General features: G+C 42.0%; 1 protein-coding gene across 1 annotated transcript in view; it reads right to left on the minus strand.

The window, feature by feature from the left end:
* The window catches only part of Ktn1 (kinectin 1), a 96,821-nt gene extending 76,466 nt beyond the window's left edge, over positions 1-20,355 (minus strand). Inside the window, exon 1 of the mRNA XM_052733408.1 lies at positions 20,057-20,355. The gene's annotated coding sequence lies outside the window, so the exon portion shown is untranslated. The remainder of the gene's footprint in view (positions 1-20,056) is intronic.
* Between the last annotated feature and the right edge of the window lie 2,480 nt (positions 20,356-22,835).

Consider the following 22,835-nt stretch of genomic DNA (forward strand, 5'->3'; position numbering starts at 1 on the left):
TCCCTCCAGCCTCATTTTTGGAACTTACTTTAGTTTCCTCCATTTTAGTATATAACATATACTACTTACTACATGTGAAAATAGAGACATATTAGCAATTACCAATATACTAACGTCATTAAAGTACCAAACTTTAGAGTCTGGCCATGGTAGCACACACCTTTAATCCCAACATTCTGGCAGAGGCAGATGGATCTTGAGGCCAGCCTGGTCTACTGAGTGAGTTCCAAGACAGCCAGAGCTACACAGAGAAATCCTGTCTCAAAGAAGAAAAAAAAAAATGTAAAAGGAAAAAATAGGGATGGTTAAGACAATTGCTAGCAAATTTCATTCCTCTAACAACCAGTCTCATGATGTAATGGGATACAGCAAGAATAAGGAAACAAGAAGTAAAAAAATCACAATGATTTGATATGGCATTTGACATTATAAGCACAAAGTAGATGCTTTTTTTAAATCCTCTGATCTTACTTCATGTATATAACAATTTACTGTGCACTGCCATCACTGTCTTCTCCAAGGCTCTACCTCAGCAGCAGCACCCAATATCCACTATCTGATGACTCAATGCTGCCTGGAGGTGTAATCTCATTATCTGGTCACATCTGCCTGTCTGAACACAGACACCATATGCCTCACCTCCAGGAGTTTCTGCGAAACTTACAAGAAAAAATGATTTGGGAGTTTAGATTCTAGACATTAGTATTCCTATATAGATGTCTATGCTATGTGTATTCTTATGTTATCTCCAATATGTTGTGGAAAAGGACAGTATGTATAACACAAGATGTAATTATATCCTATGACATACTTGTAATAAAGCAAACTGAAGCAAGTTAATTAACTTTTGTACCTTTTTAAAGATTGTTTTTAATTATGTGTATGTATGTGTATGCGTGTACATGTGCACTTGAATGTAGGTGTCCTCAAAGGCCAGAAGCATCAGAATTCCTGGAGCTAGGATTACATGTCTGCCACCTGACATAGGAATCAAAGGCAAGTCCTCAGCAAGAACAGTACTAAGCCATCTCCCCAGTACCAACTTTTGCACAATTAATGTAGAATAAATTTAAGAATATTTAAGCTTTTTAATTAGTGCTCTTGAGATGATTAAAGCAGCCAAGTTCTGAGGCTGAGGATGGATCTACTGGTAGGCCTAGCAGTCACAAAGCCCTGGGTTTGAGCTCCAGCACCTTATAAAAACCAAGCATGGTAGTACAAGCCCCTAATCTCAGCACTCTAGAGGTAGAGCAGGAGCATTTTACATCCTAGGTTATTGAAGCGTTAATCTAATTCATCTTTATCAATTAAAAAATTGGGAGTCAAATATTGGGGTAAGAACCTGAAAGATCAGAGAACCGGGAGCTACCACCAGTTGCTTCCTACCTCTTCCATTCCTCCATCCAAAATGCCAAGATCCTCTCTCGGCCCCACCTTACCACTTCCTGTCTCCTCTCTGTCTATAGTCCTCCAAACCTCTATGGTCAGCTAGTGGCTAGCTCCACCCTTTGACTCCAAGCAAACTTTTATTTGTCAGAACACAATCAAAATATCACAGAACATTTCCCCCATTTTGTCTAAATAAAAAGTAAAGGTTTTAGATAATATAGTAAAACTATATACAATACAATAACTATATACAAATATATACACACAATAATTATATTAACAATGTCTAGTCCATTTGCATTTGTCCCTGTCATAGGTAGCATTTCACCCTTCTGGGGTCTTTGATGTAGTTGAAGACTAAATAGTTATAGTTACAGTTTTCCTTAGTTATAATAGAAAGTAAATTAGATACAAAACTTTAGACTCACCAAGATAAATAGTATTTTCTCTAATTTTGTCAAATGCAAATGGATTGGACATTGCCACTGTAATTCTTAAAAACTGTTTTGTTGTATATAGTTTTACTATATTAAGACTAAAACCTTCCTTTTTGGTTAGACAAAAAGGGGGAAATGCTATGGAATAATAAATTTTCTACACTATGAATATGTATTACTTTCATTGGTTAATAAAAAGCTGACAGGCCAGTAGCTGGGCAGGAAGTTAGGCGGAAAAGCCAAACTGAGAATGATGAGAAAGAGGAGGGCAGAGTCAGAGAGTCGCCAGCAAACGTAGAGAAAAGGAGATGAGAATGCCATACTGAGAAAAGGTACCAAGCCACATGGCAAAACATAGATGAGAATTATGGGTTAATTTAAGTATAAGAGCTAGTCAGTAATAAGCCTGAGATATTGGCCGAGCATTTATAATTAATATAAGCTTCTGTGTGGTAATTTGGGAAGTGGCTGCTGGATATCTGGGAACAGGAAGTTGGGACAGGAAACGTCCGTCCTCAACTATATAGTGAACTCAAAACCAGCCTATTATACATGTGATCTTTTTCTTAATTGAGGCAATCAATCAATATGTAAATAGTGTTGTTTTTAAAGGGGATGGTCTGGGGATGTAAACAGTTGATAGAGTGCTTGCTTACCATACATGAAGTTTGATTCCCAACACCTCATAAACTGGGTATAGTGGCACATGATTCTAGAATCCCAGCAGTCAAGAGGTGGAAGCAGGATAGTAAGAAGTTCAAGCACCCTCACACCAAGTTAGGCCAAAGTGTGAGACCCTATCTAAAAGAAAAAAAATGAAAAAACAAACAAATTCTTCCAAAATGTGGAATCATTGTTCTTATAGTTATTTTAGAACTTTGCTTTACCGGAAGTATTTTTACAAAGTTAAATATTATAAGACAAAATAAATGTACTTGGGACAGAGTGGTGGCTCAGGCCTGCAATCCCAGCATTAGGTAGGCAGAGGGGCAAAATAAAGGTACTGGGGACAGTGTGTTGGCTCAGGCCTGCAATCCCAACATGTAGGCTGAGGCAGAAGGATCAAGAGTTGAAACCCAATCCGAGACACATGAGATCCTCCCTGAATATAGATGTTAGTAAAAGAGTCATTTATATTTATTTGTCTGTGTTAACTGCCAAGCCAAACAGAATGACTGTATATGGTAATCATAATAGCTTTAAGCTTATTAAAATCAACTTTGTCTTTCAATTAATTTATAGCTCATTTTAAAATCAGAGCATTCTTAATTTAAGTTATACCAGCAATGACCCACATCTAAAATTGAAACAGAACCTGAAAACAAAATAGTTCAACAGGCACAAGATTAATCTTTCTGACTAACAGTCACATTTCCACAAGCAATTTACTACGGTAAGATCCCACAGGTTCAAGGGGAAGGAATCACATGCTCACTGTTTAAAACTGTCCTCTCTGACAATTCATCCCATTTGTGAGTCAACTAAACACAATTTGCTTTGTCTGCCTGTTAGCTACTGTTCAACTGAAATGCTTTTAAAGATGAGTGTTTTGTGTTTTGTTTTGTTTTTTAAAGCATCCACAGGATATACAGCTGTGCTGGGCCATTGAGAGAAGAAGAAAAATGAATTGGTACACATTTCAAAGTTTTGCTTAGCAGCAGACAGAGAAGCTACAAAAGTACGCCAAACTCATACACCTATACACACACACACACACACACACACACACACACACACACACACACACACACACACACGTACGTAGGCTTCCAGAATCTTCCTCTGTGATCATACTAACCAAGTTCATCCAAATAAAAAAGGAAAAGCAGCAAACACTGATGGCAAAGAGACCCAACGCCAGAGCACAGAGGTCTGAAACACTGTCCTCACATTAGGCTCACTTTCTATGTCCATTTTCAGGTCCCACAGATCTGAAGGAATGGTGCTGCCTTCCTCTGGATTTTCATGGAATTCCCTCAAGACTTTTGCTTGAATTCGTACGGATCTCAACTGTATGTGGAGGAACCTAACCACAATGTCAGGATACAGAGCAGCATCACATACAAACTGAAGACATAAAATACTCAGCTTCAAAACCAACTCAGAGTATAGCTATTAAACCTACAAGTACCTGGGGTTGCTTAGTTCATAGAGTGCTTGCTAGCACAAGATTCAATCCTTAGAACCATTTAAACTGGATGTGCCAGTACACATTCAAAGCCAGCTAGAATAACATAAGACTCTATCTAAAAAAAAAATAAAATAAACAAAAACAAAACTATAAATACTATGGTTATGATTAAATTCAATTCTACTAAAGTCAAAAATCACACCTTTAGCCGGGCAGTGGGGGTGCACGCCTTTAATCCAGCACTCAGGAGGCAGAGCCAGGCAGATCTCTGTGAGTTCGAGGCCAGCTGGGCTACAGAGTGGGTTCCAGGAAAGGCGCAAAGCTACACAGAGAAACCCTGTCTCGAAGAAAGAGAAGGGGGGCAAAAGTGTTATATAAACCAGGTATAGTGGCACATGCCTTTAATCCTAGCACTCAGGAGTCAGAGGCAGGTAGATCTTGAGTTCAAGGCCTGGTCTACATAATGAGTTCTAGGATAGCCAGAGCTACACAGTGAAACCCTGTCTTGGAGCAGGGGTTGGGGTGGAGGATATGTTACATATAAAAAAATGCAATAATTAAAGTTTTAAAAAGTCATAATTTTATATAATTAAGATATGTTACATATAATAAATTCAATAACTGAAAATAGGGATATAGCACTGTCAGAATCACTTGCCTTAAAATGCTAAGCTTGACTTTAAAAAGATTACAAAATGTTCAATTCCATATTTGTTACAGGTAAAATTAGGTGCTTAATAAAGAAGTATGTATTATATCTATTACACACCTTAAATTCACTTTATAGCTACAGGTAACAGGGTTATACATTGAGGAGAAAGGATGGCAATGAGGGCCTAGGAACAAAATAAAAGGAAACTAAAAAAAAAAAGGCGGTGATGGCACACGCCTTTAATCCCAGCACTTGGGAGGCAGAGGCAGGCAGACCTCTGTGAGTTCAAGGCCAGCCTAGGCTAGGAGTGAGTTCCAGGACAGGCTCCAAAGCTACACAGAGAAACCCTGTCTCGAGAAGGTGGAAAAAAAAAAAAAAAAGACGAGCTAAGGAATTTACCAGGTAGAGGTAATGGGAAAGAGGAAGAAAAGGGTTGAGACAAAGTTATCTGTAGTTGATGGAAACTGATCATTAACATTTTCTAAGCCCTTAGGATACAATTCATTATGTTTGTTTAATTGGTAACAGAGACTAGGTAGACTTGGCAAAAGTGACCTTTGTTAATTTCCTCTTATCAGGCATGAAGCATTAATTATCTTTTCAACCTAACCATATGCAAATTTTAATGGATTCTAATCTGAATGTTGGAAACAGCCAATAATGGCAAATGAAATTTCTGTTAAGTAAATCAAGAGGGAAATTTGCACAGGACACAAGAAAACAAGCCCAAACTTTACTCAAAGCACAGTCCACACAATAGTCTCTTTTCTATTTTACTCGGGAGTAAACCCTTCAAGAAATTAATGAGGCCAGGAAGTGGTGGTGCTCTTAAAGCAGTGCTCTCAACCTGTGGGTTACGACTCCTTTGGGGTTAAACGACCCTTCCACAGGGGTCACATCAGATATTTACATTACAATTCATAACAGCAGCAAAATTATAGTTATGAAGTAGAAACAAAAATAATTTTATGGTTGGAGGTCACCATAATACAAGGAAATATATATATATATATATATATATATATATATATTTTTTTTTTTTTTGGTTTTTTCGAGACAGGGTTTCTCTGTGTAGCTTTGGTGCCTTTCCTGGAACTCACTTGGTAGTCCAGCCTGGCCTCGAACTCACAGAGATCCGCCTGGCTCTGCCTCCCGAGTGCTGGGATTAAAGGCGTGCGCCACCACCGCCCGGCAACAAGGAACTATATTAAAGTAAGTTGAGACCCACAAGATTAAGGCATATGCCACCATGCTCCACTAGGAACCTTTTTTTTTTTTTTTTTTTAAGCATTGGTGTTTTGTCTACATTCATGCCTTCGTAACGATGTTAGATGCCCTGGAACTGTAGTTACAGACAGTGTGAGCTGCCATGTGGGTGCTGGGAATTAAACCTAGGTCTTCTGGAAGAGCAGTCAATGATCTTAACCACTGAGCCATCTCTCCAGCCTGGAACCATTCTTAATGGACAATATTATTTTTTTAGATAGATATGGTTTTACTAGGTAGCTCAGGCTGGCCTCATACTCCCAAATACAGAATTGTAGGTATAAATCCCCATACTCAGTTACATTATACTTTTAGAAGTAAAAACAGAAATAAAAAATTGTCTGCCTGCATAGAGGAAAACTGAAGCAATATCATCATATACTATTAAATTTCAAATAAATAAAAGAAATTTGAATTCTATTTTCTTCTTACTGGGATGTTCACTTATTCTCACATCTACTAACATTTTGTTCAAACTAAGCCTTAAAAAAAATGAAAGTGATACACACAATACCCTACTTTTAAATTTTTTCTGTACTTTAACAAAATTACCTAAGCTGGATGACTTAAAAGAACAACTGGAAGCTGGGCAGTGGTGGCACACGCCTTTAATCCCAGTTCTCAGGAGGCAGAGGCAAGTGGATCCCTGAATTCAAGGCCAGCCTGGTCTATAGGGCATTTTCCAGAACAAAGAAACCCTGTATCAAAAAAACAATTGGGGGAAATTATGGAAACACAAGACTAAGCAAACTAAAAGTGGCTCTCACCCCCATTCATATACAGTCACCAAAAACACAAGTGGTTCTCACCCCCATTCATATACAGTCACCAAAAACACAAAACTAAGCAAACTAAAAGTGGTTCTCAGCCCCATTCATATACAGTCACCAAAACACAAGCCAACAGGCCCATCCAAGAAAACAGGACTATGCATATCCACCAACAGGTAGTTCTCACCTAGGAACTTAAAATTCCTTAACTATAAAACAACCAAACGGGGCTGGAGAGATGGCTCAGAGGTTAAGAGCACTGACTGCTCTTCCAGAAGTCCTGAGTTCAATTCCCAGCAACCACATGGTGGCTCACAACCATCTGTAGTGAGATCTGGTGCCCTCTTCTGGCCTGCAGTCATACATGCAGACAGAACACTGTATACATAATAAATAAATAAATCTTTAAAAAAAAAAAACAACCAAACGGGACAACTAAATGAATCCACCTTTAAAAGAAGCACATGTTCATGAGTTAGTCCATAAGCATGCTATTCAATGGACAAGAACAGCAGCTATAAGGTCACACTGAACAAGCAAGTTTATTACATCTTGGTAAAATAATCTGTAATCTCATCACTGAGCCTCAGAACAGACCACCATTATACCACGTTTCCTGTCCTTTAAGCCTATAATACCTAATTTTATGTTGCCTTTTTTTAAGCCAAATGCATTTTTTCAGAAAAATGGTTCGTTTATAGGCAGTATGTTATAGTGATAAGCAATTATCTATTACTGGTAGCCAGAATGTCCAAAAGCAATACTCAGCAAAAGGAACACTGCTAGAGCTATTACAGTGCCTGGTTTCAGTTTAAACTACAGAGCCCCAGGAACAAATACAGCATGGCACTGACATAAAAACAACCACAGAGCTAGTTTAAGGACTCAGGAACAAACCCAAGCACGTATGGCCAACCGTCAACAAAGGTGCAAAGACCCACGAGAGAGAAAAGGCAGCCTCTTTCTGTGCGAGGAAAAGCAGACATCCACACGGAGAAGACTGAAACTAGAGCCGTCTCTCTCACCCACCTGAAAATCCACTGAAAGCAAGTCAAGAGCCTGTAACCCTGACACTGCGAGCAGAGAATACGCACAGAGATATAGGCACAGGCAATGACTAGACATTACCCCACAGCTCAGGGAGGACTGGTAAATGACGGATGAGATTACACCAAACAAACCGATTCTACACTGCGAAGGAAACAGTGAAAAAGTCGGCTGAAAACAAGGAAATCTCTACAGACTACTCATTCGACAGAGAATTAATATCCAGGACTTAATCAAAAACTTTGAAAAAATAAACTTAAACCAAAAGATCGTGGTGGGGGGTAATAATATATACTGTTAGAAATGTTGTGCAACCACTTTGGAAATCTGTATGAGGGACTCTAAAAAGCGAAAAATAAAACTATCATATGATCCTGCTATACCACTCCCTAAGTAAATATTAAAGGAATCAAAAACAGCATATAGTAAAGATGCTTACACATCCATGTTTATTCCAACAGCCAAGTTTATGGAATCAACTCAGGTGTCTATCAACTAAGAAAATGTAGTATATACCAGTAGAGAATTCATTCGTACCTGGAGAGGTCATGTCCTCATTTTCATTCAAAACCATGCTCCCCACACAGAGTTTAGTCATGATATTTTATTATAGCAATAGAAACCCTAACTAAGACAAATACTAACAAAAAGCAGTCAATATAAAGAAGCGACTAAACAAATATAAATTGGGATTTCTGCAAAATAAAAGTAAAAAGCAATCAAAATTTTAAAACTAATAAATGACAAAAATAGGTTCGAGGGCCTAGGTATGGTGGCGCATGCCTATCATACCAGCACTTGGAGGGCTGATGCAGGAGGATAGGGAATTTGAGGGCAGCCTGTGGACTAGAGAGAGATACTGTCTCAAAGGACATCCATTAACAGGCCTTCAATTAGATTAGAGGAGAAACTCAAGCCAATACAGACACAAGTACTGGAGTGCAACCACTTACAAGACAAGGTAACTTTGTAAATTAAGGAGCCCAAAATAACTGTTTGTATTTTGCAAGAGTCCATAAATGAAAAAAAAAATCACTTTACATAGACACACAAAGAGTAAAGGTAAATACTATTTTCTTTTAATAATTAAAGAAAAAAAAAAAACTAACCCAGGAGCACTCATTTAACTCCAGTGCTTAAGGCACAGACAGGCTCATCTCTGTGAGTTCAAGGCCTACCTGATCTACACATGAGTTTTAGGTCAGCTAGGACTACACAGTGAGACCTTGTCTCACAAAACAAACTAACTCAAGGAAACCCAAATAGATTGCCGAAAGTTATTTCAAATCAGTAGAGCAAAGACAAGATCATTTACATCAAATAAAAACATCCAGAGCCAGAGAGACTGCTTCACCAGTACAAAAGCCTGCTGCTGTCTCTGGTGGTTTCAGTGAGACACGTCCCTGACAGGCTCACATATTTAGGGGTGCTGCTGTAGGTTAGGAAGCCAGGGCCGTGCCTGATAGAGGAAGTCCAGCACTGGACGGCCTCGCCAGCTTCCCGCTCCTGCCACTTCCCGCTCCTGCCGCTACACCTCCCCTCCACAGCCCACTCCACCTTCCTCCCCTAACTTGTTTTTTTGTCTAGGTATTTTATCCATACAAAAGTAACTGACAACCACCCAAGCCTGCCAACATGAAGTCTGATCCCTGGATCCCCTGGTGGAAGGCCAGATAATTCCAGGAAATTGTTTTCTGAACTCTGTTCATACACTGTGGCAGATGAGTACCCACACACATACAAGATCATAAGCACACACCATAATGTTTTAAATAAATAATCCAAAGTTTTATTCATAGAAAACAAAGTACTTAAAACCTGAAAAAATAGTGAATTCCCTTTATACAAGCTAAAGGTTTACAAATCCACTATATTTGCCAGTAAGAGATCTTAAAAACAAGCTTGATATAAATAAATTTGCAAAAGATAAACAATATGAGCTGGAGAGATGGCTTAGCAGTTAAGAGTACTGACTGTTCTTCCAGAGGACCCAGGTTCAATTCCCATCACCCACATGGCAGCTCATGACTGTCTGTAACTCCAAGATCTGACACCCTCACACAGCCATACATGTAGGCAAAACATCAATGCAAATAAAATAAAAATACATTATTTTTTTAAAAAGAGATAAATAACACAAAAGAAAATAAAGACAAAGCTTTCCTGAAATGACCATCAAAATGCAAAATTTCACCTAAAATCATATTCTAGTCAAATCACCATGCTGGTCAGGTTGTTAACTTGACTTAAACCTAGACATGTCTGGCAGAGGGAATCTCCACTGAGAAAATGCCTCCACCAGACTGGCTTGTAGGCATTTTCCTCCCCCCTCTTGGTTTCTGCCACAGGGTTTCAGGCTGGTGCCACCACGCCCACCCAGCTGCGTATGTATTTTCAAAGCAACCTCCGTAACATTAAAGATACACAAACTGGCCGGGCGGTGGTGGCGCACGCCTTTAATCCCAGCACTCAGGAGGCAGAGCCAGGCGGATCTCTGTGAGTTCGAGGCCAGCCTGGGCTACCAAGTGAGTTCCAGGAAAAGGCGCAAAGCTACACAGAGAAACCCTGTCTCGAAAAACCAAAAAAAAAAAAAAAAAAAAAAAGATACACAAACTGAAATACTGTAACATCTCTTTTCAGTTAGGCAACCAGGACAAGAGAGTAATCGATTACTAAGAAAACCAAGAAACTGTGGACACGGAGTACAAGTTCAGTGCCTTGAGAATGGTAATCACTTCACCAGTGCAGTAACACTTTAAACAATGGAGCTTATTATATGCTAGATTTCATGAAACCATCAGAAAGAAAATTACATTTGAAAATATTATCACCTTTCACTAGTGTTGGCAAATATTTAAAGGCATGGGCTGAGAAAAAAACTTTCACAATGTTTGTCTGCGTATGATTAATTCAATCACAAGAGAACTTTAGGAAAGACATAACCAAAGTATAAAAACAGGGCTGGCGAGATGGCTCCGTGGGTAAAGGGGCCTGACACCAAGGCTGACACCTGAGGCCAATCCCCAGGAACCACATGATTAAAGAGGAAAACTGACGCCCAAAAAGCTTTTCTCTGGCCTCCACACACCTGTATGTACACACACACACACACACACACACACACACACACACACACACACACACACACACAGTACAAAAATAGTGCATCCTCTTCAACAGAGAAAATTTCTTTCCTGGTGGTTTATGCTATGGACACACACTCTCAGATGGGCAAACTCAAGGGTGCTCACCGATTCTTGTTTCTAAAACCTTACTATTTTTAAATTTTAATTTTAATTTTAAATTTTAACTTTGACTTTAATGTCACTCCACGAGCACTTCCCGAGAGCTGAGAGCTTACTCAGTAGAGCACTCATCAGCTGGATACAAAGGAATTGGTCCTCACAGCACTGACTCAGGCAGCAAGTACTGACAAATTAAGAAAACCACAGCCAACACAGGCCTGGTCTGAGAAGTTTACAAATCTTTTACATTTCCTATGGGCGTTGGGTTTGATATTTCAAAGAATATAACTATCCTCACTTTTTTTTAATGAATCCTACATAATAAAGCAAAACAGATACAATCCTTAAAATAACCCTATTTTGTAGGAACTACTGAGGAATCCAGTAAACAAACACATCTGAGCCCTGAAAAACTGGAACCCTGACACAATGCAGAGCTTGCAGAAAAAGAAACAATCACATGAAAGAAGAAATTACAAAGTCAACTTCAGGAACAAAACTGAGGCAGCATAGAAACTTTCTAAGAAACAGGCAGGAGCATTCTCATAATCTTGATCTTAATACAATCTCAGGATACAATGTATAAATCACTGAGGGAAATAATGATAAATTAAAACTAAACTAGTTTTAATACAGTCAACATAAAAAATGACAACAAACCATAATGTAGCAGAAGTTATTTGTAATACATAACTGGCCGTGAATGAGTATTCAGGTCATACAAATAACTCCTAGCAGCCAAAAAGAAAGATATATAACCCAACAGAAAAATCAACAGCTATGTGTTAAGAAAAGGAGACAAGAATGTCCAGCAACACACAGAAAGCTACACACACAGGCACAATGATGCAGCTGGTCTTTAAAGTCAGCACTGGGAGCAAACAGGGAGGTCCTGAGTTCAAGGTCAGTCTGGGCAACCTGTCTCAGAAAAAAACAACAATCATACAAAAATCTGTGTGGCAAAAAATAAGTACCATGACTACAAAGTTTGAATGGAAAAAGGGAAGCTTCGAATAAATTCATACAAAAAGAGTCCTGCTTACAGAGTTCAAAAGGAGCAAAACAAACAAAAAACGGCTTAGGAACAAAATATACATGCAAGTTTGAAAAAAACCAAAGAGCAATGAGTTGGAGGTAACTGCTGTAGGTGGCCATGGCCAGGTGGCACTAACCAGCAAGGCGACTCAAAGCAAAGCTCTTCAGACTTCACTCACTGTCTCTAACGACCCGTGAATGCACGGAATTAAGAACTGGAAGGTAAAGAACTTACAGAAAACCTTAGCGTTAATAGGGCCTAAGACCTGCAAGTTTCCTTTCAACTTCTAGCTTATTACTGTTTACTTGGCAACTCATCTGGTTCCTATGTAACAATAAAGAATTGTCCCACATTTTTCAATGAGCATGTAACATAACAATGTGTCCTAATAAACAATGTACTCACTGAATCTCAAAAAATTACTGATAATTACAAATTGACTCAGATCAAAACAAAGAAATGGATGGGGGCTGTAACTCAATGATAGAGCACTTTCCCAAGCTTACATAAGTCCCTAGGTTCAATCACCAGTACCCCCTCTGAAAAAAGAAAAGGAAAACAGTAAAATAAAGAAATGTGGGCAAAGGGCATTCTCCTTAGCAGTGGGGACTGCTAAGGCCCTAGAACTACTATGACGTTTACTCAAAATGGTGCTGTCTTGGCCTCTCCCTGAAGGCACTAGCGTGTCTCTCTTTTGCAGAAATATATGACTAATGTCTGCCAAAAGCTAAATGTAGGAAAATAAATCAAGACCTTTTGAAGGGCTGGAAAACTCCAGGATTTTGAATTTCTCACTATCAACATTTTCATTCATTTAAAGAAACCAATATTACAAGTTTTTAGACATTCAGGTGGTGGTACATGAGGCAGGCAGAGCTCTGTAAGTTCGAGGCCAGCCTGGTCTACAGAGTGAGTTTCAGGCTCTAAAGCTACACAGAGAAACCCTGTCTCAAAAAAACAAAAAAAAAAGCGGGGGGGGGGGGGGGGGGGGGGGGGGGGGGGGGGGGGGGCGGGCCCGCCACGGGCGGCAGAGACAGGAGGATCTCTGTGAGTTCAAGGCCAGCCTGATCTATAGATCAAGTTCCAAGACAGACTCCAAAACTACAGAGAAACTCTGTCTCAAAAACAAAAAAAGGGCCAGCGGTGGTGGCGCACGCCTTTAATCCAGCACTCGGGAGGCAGAGGCAGGCGGATCTCTGTAAGTTCGAGGCCAGCCTGGTCTACAGCGCGAGATCCAGGAAAGGCGCAAAGCTACACAGAGAAACGCTGTCTCGAAAAAACCAAAAAAAAAAAAAAAGGGAGGCTAGAGAGATGGCTCTGTGGTTAAGAGCACTGGCTGCTCTTCCAGAGGACCTGGGTTCAATTCCCAGCACCCACATGGCAGCTTACAACTGTCTATATAACTCTAGTTCCAGGGGATCTGACACCTCCACACCAATGTACATAAAATAAATTTAAATAATTTTTTTAAAAAGTTAGAAACAATGAAGTTATAGACAATGCTTTTAGAATACAATCTATGGAAGGAAAAACAGAAGACCCCTATTCTAAGAAAATTGATTATTCTAAATAAAAAGATATACATATAAATTAATGTTAAATGCTTTGAGTACAAATATTTAATGTGTCTTGGTTTGGTTTTGGGATATTTTTTTCAAGACGGGATCTCATTACATAGCTCTGGCTGTCCTCGAACTCACTATATAGACCAGGCTGGCCTTGAACTCACAGAAATCCACCTGCCTGTTCTCCCCCACACCACCCAAGTTCTGGAATTAAAGGCACATATCACTTCACCTGACTAAAGCACCTATGTATTTTAAGTCCTTGTTTTAACCAATTTTTTAAATTAACCAACAGTCAATTATATGGAGTGGGTACCTCAGTCTCTACCACAATGTAACATTATTTATTCCCTCTACCAAAAGGTTCCAGAGTCTCCCTGCCACTCCTTTCTGTTCTCTGAAAGTTCTCAGGAACTGTCTAAGAAACAAACTAAAGGGACAAACTAAAAGCTACAGGATCCAGAAGGCAGTATCCACAAAAGACAGGAGCTGCGGGATACAGGCTTAATTAATTCATTTGACCAATTCTTTCTTAGCACCTATTATGAGCCAGAAAATGCCTTCAACACTTAGGTTAAACAAAGAAGTGTGAGTTGTAACTGCATATATTCATAATTCCATACTGGGAAGGAGAAGGCAGGAAGGTTGCAAATTCAAACCAACCTGGGTTACATAGCCTGGACTACCTAGCAAGTTCAAGGACAGCCTCAGTTATATGAGAAGACTCTCTCTCAAAACAAATACATAAATAAACAAGCAAAACAAAATGCCTGTTCTCAGCCGGGTGGTGGTGGCGCACGCCTTTAATCCCAGCACTCGGGAGGCAGAGCCAGGCGGATCTCTGTGAGTTCGAGGCCAGCCTGGACTACCAAGTGAGTCCCAGGAAAGGCGCAAAGCTACACAGAGAAACCCTGTCTCGAAAAACCAAAAAAAAAAAAAAAAAAAAAAATGCCTGTTCTCTTCAAAGTTGTATTATAGTATGTGTTTGAGTGTAGAAGAAATAATAAACCCGATTAACAGGAGTAGTATCAGGTATGCTAAAAGGCACAAGTGCTAAGGAGATAAGGGAGCACGGTACAGACTAGACCACAGTACCGAGCCTAGAAGGAGAGGCATGAAAATGATCCCTGAATAACAAAGGAGGTAGAGTAAGCCATGACAATACTTTATGGGGAAAGTGACAGAAGAAGGTTAACAAATAACCTGGGTGGGGTCAGCAGCTAAACTGAGGCCAGGAGAGCTCGAGAGAGCATGCCCAGACTGTGTATGGCCTTCCAGGCTATAAGGACTACTTCTGAGAAGTGGTATGATCTGGCTGCTGTGGTGCAAAGCCTGTACGCAATCTTAATTAGTCTTAACAATAAAAACCCGGAGTCAGATATCAAGAGTGAAAGCTGAAAGATCAGTGAAGGAGAGCAGCCAGCCACCAGACTTATCTCCATGAACTCTCAGACCGAATAGGGGGCTCCAGTCTCTACTACTGAATGGAGGCGGAGATCCTGTCTCCACCTCCCTAGTGCTGGGATTAAAGGCGTGCACCCACCCCGGCTCTGTTTCTCTTTTAGACTGGTTCAATCTTGTGTAGCCCAGGGTGGCCTTAAACTCCACAATTTCCTGCTTACTCCTCCCAAGTGCTGGGATTAAAGGCACATGGTACCACTGCCTGGCCTCTATGGTTAACTAGTGGCTAGCTCTGATCTCTAGGCAAGCTTTATTTGTCAGACACAAACTATCACACGACAGTGGGGAGTTAGGACTGAAGCAAGGAGACCATGAGGAGGCCAACTTCACACAGCTAAGCAAGAGTGAGAGTGCCTTGGACCAGCCGTTAGCAGAGCCAAGCGTCTGGATTCTCATCATGTTATTAGGACAAGAAAAATGAGAGAACGTCAACCATCAAACAGGTAAGTCAGAGATAACTCCAACCGTTTTTGCCAGACTGTTGGATGGACGGCATCAGCTATAAATGGGTTCAGCAGCATCAGAAGAAGTGGGTGGAGGAGAAACAGGGAAGCTTAGTTTGAGTGGAAAGACTAACATTGTCTAAAGTGCAGAAGGAAACCAGACTAGACATTTAAGTAGATATTTGAGCCATGACACTGGATGAAACTGCCAGAATATAAAGAGAAAGTGAATCAAGGATTGAGCACGTCAATTTTTACAGGATGACCAATAAAGAAAAAGAGCCAATTAGTGAGGATGGAACCCAATATGCAGAGAATCCTGGAAGAAAAAGGAGTACAAACAATTGCTACAATTAGTAACAAATCACTTAAGCAGACTTAAGAGTTCAGAATTCTCAATCCCCTGTAGTAGTTAAGATGATAGAGAGCTAGGTACCTAGGTGAACAACACACCACTTGCCTACCATATGGAGCACTAAGTCAATCCTCAACGTTGCGGGGAGGGGGAGTAAATGACATGCACGGTAGCAGAACACAACTGTTTAAAGAGCTGAATGTTTCATATACTTTTCCTGGGAATGTTATATTTCCAATCGGATCTCTACCAAAATTATTTTTTTATTGAAGTTTGTCTTGCTTCTCTGTCTATAAAAGCAAATAAAAGCCCACAGGAGTCAGGTGTACTGCTCAAGAGGCAGCTGCAGAGACAGGGGTCTCTGTGAGCTGAAGGCCAGTCAAGGCTATAGAGTGAGCCCCTTTCTTTTTTCTTTTATTTTAATAAAGTGTTTCATTAATTTATTTTATAAATTTTAATTTTAAAAATTGCAAAAAACATCAAATGCCAAAATTAATCAGACCCAAAGTCTATACAACTTTAATGAGCTTCTATACAGTTAGAATTGACATTCAAAATGAAGTTGTGAAGCTGCACATTAATTTTACACTTTCAGCATCAAATATATTTTATGTACTTATCTGCCATCAAAAACAAAACAAAACAAAAATCCATGACAGAATTAGCACTAGAAAAGTAACAGGTCACCGGGCAGTGGTGGCACATGCCTTTAATCCAGCACTTGGGAGGCAGAGCCAGGCAGATCTCTGTGAGTTCAAGGCCAGCCTGGGCTACAGAGTGAGTTCCAGGAAAGGCTCCAAAGCTACACAGAAACCCTGTCTCAAAAACAAAACAAAAGAAAAGAAAAAGCAGAAAAGGTCTTATAACCTCAATCCTAGCTCATGTCCACTCCCTGCACTGTCCTTCCCCGTCCCCTTATATTTAGCCTTTGTTCTCTTACCTTATTATATGGACCTACATGTACACTGTTGTACATATAGAGAGATTATAGGCTAGACTCCACTTACAAGAGACAACATTCAGTTATTCCTTTCTGAGATTGTGTGACCTTGATCACTAGTATACATTCCAAGTCTATCCACTTTCCTGCAAATTTTTGACATAATTTTTCCTTAGAGCTGGGTAGTATTCTGTTTTATATACAGACCTAACTTTCATTATCCACTCACCTGCTGATGGACAAACTTTGCTATAGTGAATAAACATGGGGGTTACAACTATCTCTATGGTAGAGACTAGACCCTTTCTTTTAAAGGTGGGTGAGGGGATTGTTTAAATTTTTAGTAAAGCTTTTTAGTTAAAAGCTAAATCTCAAGCCAGGCACCTTTAATCCCAGTACTCGGGAGGCAGAGCCAGGCGGATCTCTGTGAGTTCGAGGCCAGCCTGGTCTAAAGAGTGAGATCCAGGACAGGCACCAAAACTACAGAGAAACTCTGTCTTGAAAAACAACAACAACAACAAAAGCTAAATCTTGAACCTTTATTTTTATTTTGGAATCAAGGTCTTAATTATGTGACCTTAGCTGTCCTGGAACTGACAGAGACCCACTTGCCTCTGGCTCAGGAGTACTGGGTTTAAAGCACCATTGTGCCCAACAGTATTTTTTGTTTTTTGGGGTTTTTTTTCCAGAGCTGAGGATCGAACCCAGGGCCTTGTGCTTGCCTAGTGCTCTACCACTGAGCTAAATCCCCAACCCCCAGTATTTTTTAAAAGTGAAAAGGCGTCGGGCGGTGGTGGTGCATGCCTTTAATCCCAGCACTTGGGAGGCAGAGCCAGGCGGATCTCTGTGAGTTCGAGGCCAGCCTGGTCTACAGAGCGAGATCCAGGAAAGGCGCAAAGCTACACAGAGAAACTCTGTCTCGAAAAAAACCAAAAAGCAAAACAAAAAAAAAAAGTGAAAAGGCTTAAAAACAATTTAACACTGTCACTTCTTTCAAAGACACTGTAAACACCAATTCATTCACCTGACAAACACTTGTAAATCATTACTTTTCTCTTCTAGACTTTTAGAGACAGCTTTAAGTTCAATTCTTTGGTTCATGGCACCTAGTTTTTCTCCTTAAATTCCTATTTGCAGGGAAAATATAGTTCATATTCTTACACCAATTTCCCCCAGCCACTTACACATAAACTACATCTTTTTTTATCAGAACACCCCAAATTATGTTCCTAAAAAAAGCAGCATGAAATGAAATGCAGTCTGTTTATGAAAAGTCTCTCCTCTAGACAGTGGCTTCTAGTCTCTATGGACACTCAGGATTTGCCTTCAAAGTACTTTGAGACCACACACAAGCACCCAAAAAGGTTACTCTCCAACACCTGAATATTTATGTAAAGCTTTTTTCCCTGCATTTTCTAAACCAAACTCTCCTGGAACCATTAAGTTCACTAAATTTTAATTTTTACGAAGTATTGAAAAATCTTTTTAATTAAAATTACGCTATAAAAAAAGCATACAAATAGCAATACATACTCCAGGGCTAGAGGTGTCCCTCTAAAGCACAGTGTTTGTTGGGCATTCTCAGGATTCTTGGTTCATCCCAATGTGCCCCTCCCTGGAAAAACAATACATCCTCCAAATAGTTCAAGTAAAATTCCAGCTCAAACTGACCAACAACCAATCTTAACATAGTCCTTTACAAGTTAAGCCTCAGAACAAGAACTGTTCAGTCTTTAGAAAAACGTAACAAAAGAAAATGAAAACTTAGAAACTAGCAAGCCTGTGAGCTGCTTGAGGTGAGAGGATTTTGGATAGATTTATTGGATTCTGTTTGTTAGGGGAAACTACACAACAGACTGCTTATACTTAGGGAGGACACAGAAATATCCCAATGCAATAAAAAAAAAACAAAAAAAACTAATGCCTCTTCATAATGCTGACTATGAGTCAAGAAAAGGATAAACTGAGTAGCCTTTATGATATTGAAGTTTTTAATACATTTGAGGAATTTTTTCCGATAGGTCCTGTTATATTTTAAGTTTCAGTCAGTGTGTGTCTCAGTAAAGTAGAACACCTTATTCTCTAAACGCACCTGATAATTAAGACACTTATGTCTACTGAGGGCTACAAAATTAAAAGAGACGTTTCTAACTCAAGGTAGGCATGGGCAAGAAACCTACATAATTAAGCCCAGCTATTTCATGCAGGGTCCGGAAAAGGAATGGGGGAGGGGCTGATTTATCCAGCAACACGTCAAATATGAACGGCCACTGCGGGACATACAAAATACAGGTCAGCCGGAGTGCTCCAGCTCAGCTCGTGGGAAGATTAGCTCAAGTCTCAAGCCACACCGGGGCCGCTGTTGCACTGCTCACTAATTCGGGCAAAAACTCAAATCACCCTAAGTCACCTCCTACACATCGCAATGTTTACTTCACCTTTGGGGTGTCCCTCTTTACCTGGGTAAGGGGTGTACACTTCTCAGAACACCCTACAACTCTGAACTGTTCAGCCGTAAGCTTCTGGAGCTCTGCTTAAGTTGCTCCGGGATCCGAGTCTAAGTAAAGGCCCCGCTGTTAGAACCCCGGTTTCCGCCTCCCCGAGAAGGACCGGCTGACACTATAACCAGCCCACTTTTTAACCTCATCGAGGTGCAAGCCGGACAAAGGAGAGGACGCCGCTCCCCTCGCGTCCCGGTCTCGGGTGGCCGGACTCTGCTCCCTCACTCCGGAACGGGACCAGATCCCGGACGCCCCAAATCCCATTGTTGGGAACGGAGGCGGACACACCCCTGGGAGGGAGGGAGGGAGGGAGGAAGAACTTCGCGGATTTCCCCTAACTCTGCGCACCGGGCGGTGGGAGGGGCCGCGCTCCGGGACCAGCGAGAGGCGAGCGGCTCCAGCATGGCGCACGCGTGGCCCAGCCGCGGTCCAGGGCGCCCCAAGCCAGGCGCTCCCTCCGTCCACCCTCCTCGGAGCCTTAATCCACCCTCGCTCCCGGGGGCCCGCGGGCCCGGCTAAAAATAGGCTCCACGGTCACCCCGCGGCCCGAACGGGCCGACCTCGCCCTCGGGAGCCGGCCCCCGGAGCTCCGGCCACCGGCGAGAGCAAGGGTCGGGCCTGGCGGCCCGGGAGAGGCCGAGGCGGCGCCCCGGAGCCGGAACCCGCCGGCGGATCCTCAGAGCCGGCCAGCGGCGGCGCGGCCTGGGCGGACGCTGCAGACTGCGACCCCCGGGGCCGAGGCCTACCCGGAGAACGCGCCCCGCGCCCGAGCGCACGGAAGCCGCCGCCCGCCACCCCCCGGAGGCCCTGCTCCTCACCCTGCGCAGCCGGGAACCAGGCCGGGACGACGCGGCGGCGCGGGCTCCACAGCCGGCTCCGCGCGCTCGCTCCGAGGCCCCGCCGCAGTAGCTCAGGTGCCGTCGCGCCGCCCCGCAGGAAACGGGCGGCTTCGGGGCGGGGCGGCTCCGCACGTCCGGGCGTCGCGGCCAGAGGGGCCCGGAGACCGGCCCCTTAAAGGGACAGGCCCGCGAGCCCGGCGGCCTCCAGATGCCCCCGCTGCCCTGCGGAGACGTCACCCCCTCAGCCTGGAAGTCTCTATGGAATCCCTTCATCGACTCAACTCTACTCTGACTCCCCGCCCCGCTCCCCCCATCCCTCGGCCTTGGTCTCACGTGACCCTCGCACAAGAGTACCACTTGGCACCGGACACCGGATAATTCCTCTTAACCATACTCAAAGTTGCTAGACGTCACACACACACACACACACACACACACACACACACACACACACACACACACACACACACACACACACTCAGCAGAGATTCCTCTGAAATTTAAAAACAAAAAAAAAAACAAAAACGAGCTCCCTTTGCTGAGTATCTAGCGTTCTCTCTGAATTCTCCTGGGAGCAATCCTAGCTACAAGCCGAGAGAGATTCAACACCGACCTAAATAAATTGTGCAAATACTATGAGGCTGCAGTGTCTGCTGGCTGGTGGCCATTCCTTAAACCAGGGTAAATAATGAGAAACTGCAGCGCAAAGAGGGATTGGCCTCAATCCCTGCTTCTCTTTGCTCTCTGCTGCGAGGATGGAAGCGGTTTGTCCGGTGTTAATTTTTTAGTGATTAATTTGTATTATTCTCTCAAAGAATGCCGGTCACTGCCCAGAACGTAGTTTCAAAATACTCAAAGCTCTTCTCAAAAGTTACCCCGCTTCTGGAGTGCGGGTAGAGATACAGGCAGGACTCGCCGTCACCCATATACTGACTAGGGACATCCTTAAGGATTTGAGCTGCAGATAGGTCTCAACATTAACAGAATGTCTGTTACAAGAATACTGTGCACCTGGATTCAGATGATTTCTGGCCCAGCTCTCCAGAGCACCTCCAAAGCAGAAATGGAAACTGAAGCACATGCCCCAGCAGCCTGATGAGGTGTTGAGAATTCTGCCAGCGACTAGTCACCACTTTCTCCACCGCGACATTCTATCAGATTTGAACTCAAGGAGCCTGCCCTTCTTTTTCCTTCTCATAAGCATTACTCAGCCCTCAGCGACTCCAAGGCCAGCAAAACGCTGGTGCTGAGCGGCTGTCTCCTGAGCCTGTGAATGCCAGAAGAGCCGGCTTTGTTGGGAAGTGAAACCATTAGTGGCTTAATACAAAGTGGAGCTGTATCGTTTCTGTAATGGAATTTAAAGGCCCTTGAATAGCTTACAAACAACTCTAATTCCCCCCCCCAAAAAAAGGGGGGGGTAGAAGAAGAAAGACGGTTTCCAGTTAGAATTAATTTTTTCTATCTGACTTTAGGAAAAGGACACCATCATTTTACACACAAATAATACTTAGGTGCATTTGTTAGACAGTAAAATGGTCTTTAGAGAACCAGTTCTTTAAATGTACTGCTGCTTGTAGTCGATAAAGAAGTATAAATGCATCAGCTACTTCATCTTTTCTGGCTGAATTTGACTCTTCAAAGGGAAGTGACCAGATGCTTCATTATATATAAGCTTTCCAATGGCTCACATCAAAACAAAAAGATCTACTAGAAATGTTACAGGTGGCAAGCCTTATTGGGGTGTAAGATCGACCCTCAAAGTTTTGAAGTATAGTAAAATGTAACATAATTAACTGTAATTAACACATATAATTAACCTAAGTTATAACTAACTTTGCTGCTTACTACCCACCCATGTTGCCAGAACCCACAACTAACTTGCTAAAAAGCATTAGCACTCAGCATTAAAATAACCAAGAAATTAAACCTTTTTGAAACTGTAAGCTATAATGTAGCTACCTAAAGAGTATGTCCCCTCTCCCCGTCATTTGACAAAAGTGCAGTTTACTGCTTTTAGCATGTAGCAATTTCCATCTTCCTGGATTTTGAAAAAGATTTAAAGACATGGAATATAAAGACAGATAGATGAGGGAGAAGCCTGCCTATTCCTGCAACATATGAGTAAGAGATTGTATCTCCTAACTCCTCCAGCTCAGGGAAGGCAGAGATGGCAGCGCACAGAATTGGAAGCGGGGATTTCAGGACCACCTTCACTTGAATGACGAGTAAGAAGGTAACCAGCTCTTAAACAAAAGAGTGGAGCCAGGCAGTGACGGCCCATGCCTTTAATCCCAGCACTTGGCAGACAGGGGCAGGAGTATCTCTGTGAGTTTGAGGCCAGCCTCATCTGCAAAGTGAGTTCCAGAAAATCCAGGGCTCCACAGAGAAACCCTGTCTGGAGAAAAGAAAACAAAGGAGCTAATGCACAGAAGGGAGTCTGTGCTGTGCCCCTTTTCAGACATGTGGCGTGCAAGGGCTTGTATAACAGTAAGGGTCACAAGTCATCTGTCACTCAGGATGTATGTCCTCATTCTTGAATCTGGGAGGGCGGGCTCTGTGGTAGCTATGACCAATCCAGTGCAGCGGAATTAACGTTATGCCAAGTTTCAGGCCCACATCATTTCACTACCTGCTTCTTGGGGCCACTCTTCTTAGACCTCTAAATTGCCTCTTAAGAAATCCCACTCCGGCAGACCTCGAGGTCCTTGTTGCTCCTCTATTGGGTCCTCGCGCTGTGCCGGAATGCAATCTGGAGCAT

Source organism: Peromyscus californicus, unplaced genomic scaffold (genome assembly GCF_007827085.1).
Source record: "Peromyscus californicus insignis strain IS unplaced genomic scaffold, ASM782708v3 Scaffold_12__1_contigs__length_115047231, whole genome shotgun sequence".
NCBI classification, from domain to species: domain Eukaryota; kingdom Metazoa; phylum Chordata; class Mammalia; order Rodentia; family Cricetidae; genus Peromyscus; species Peromyscus californicus.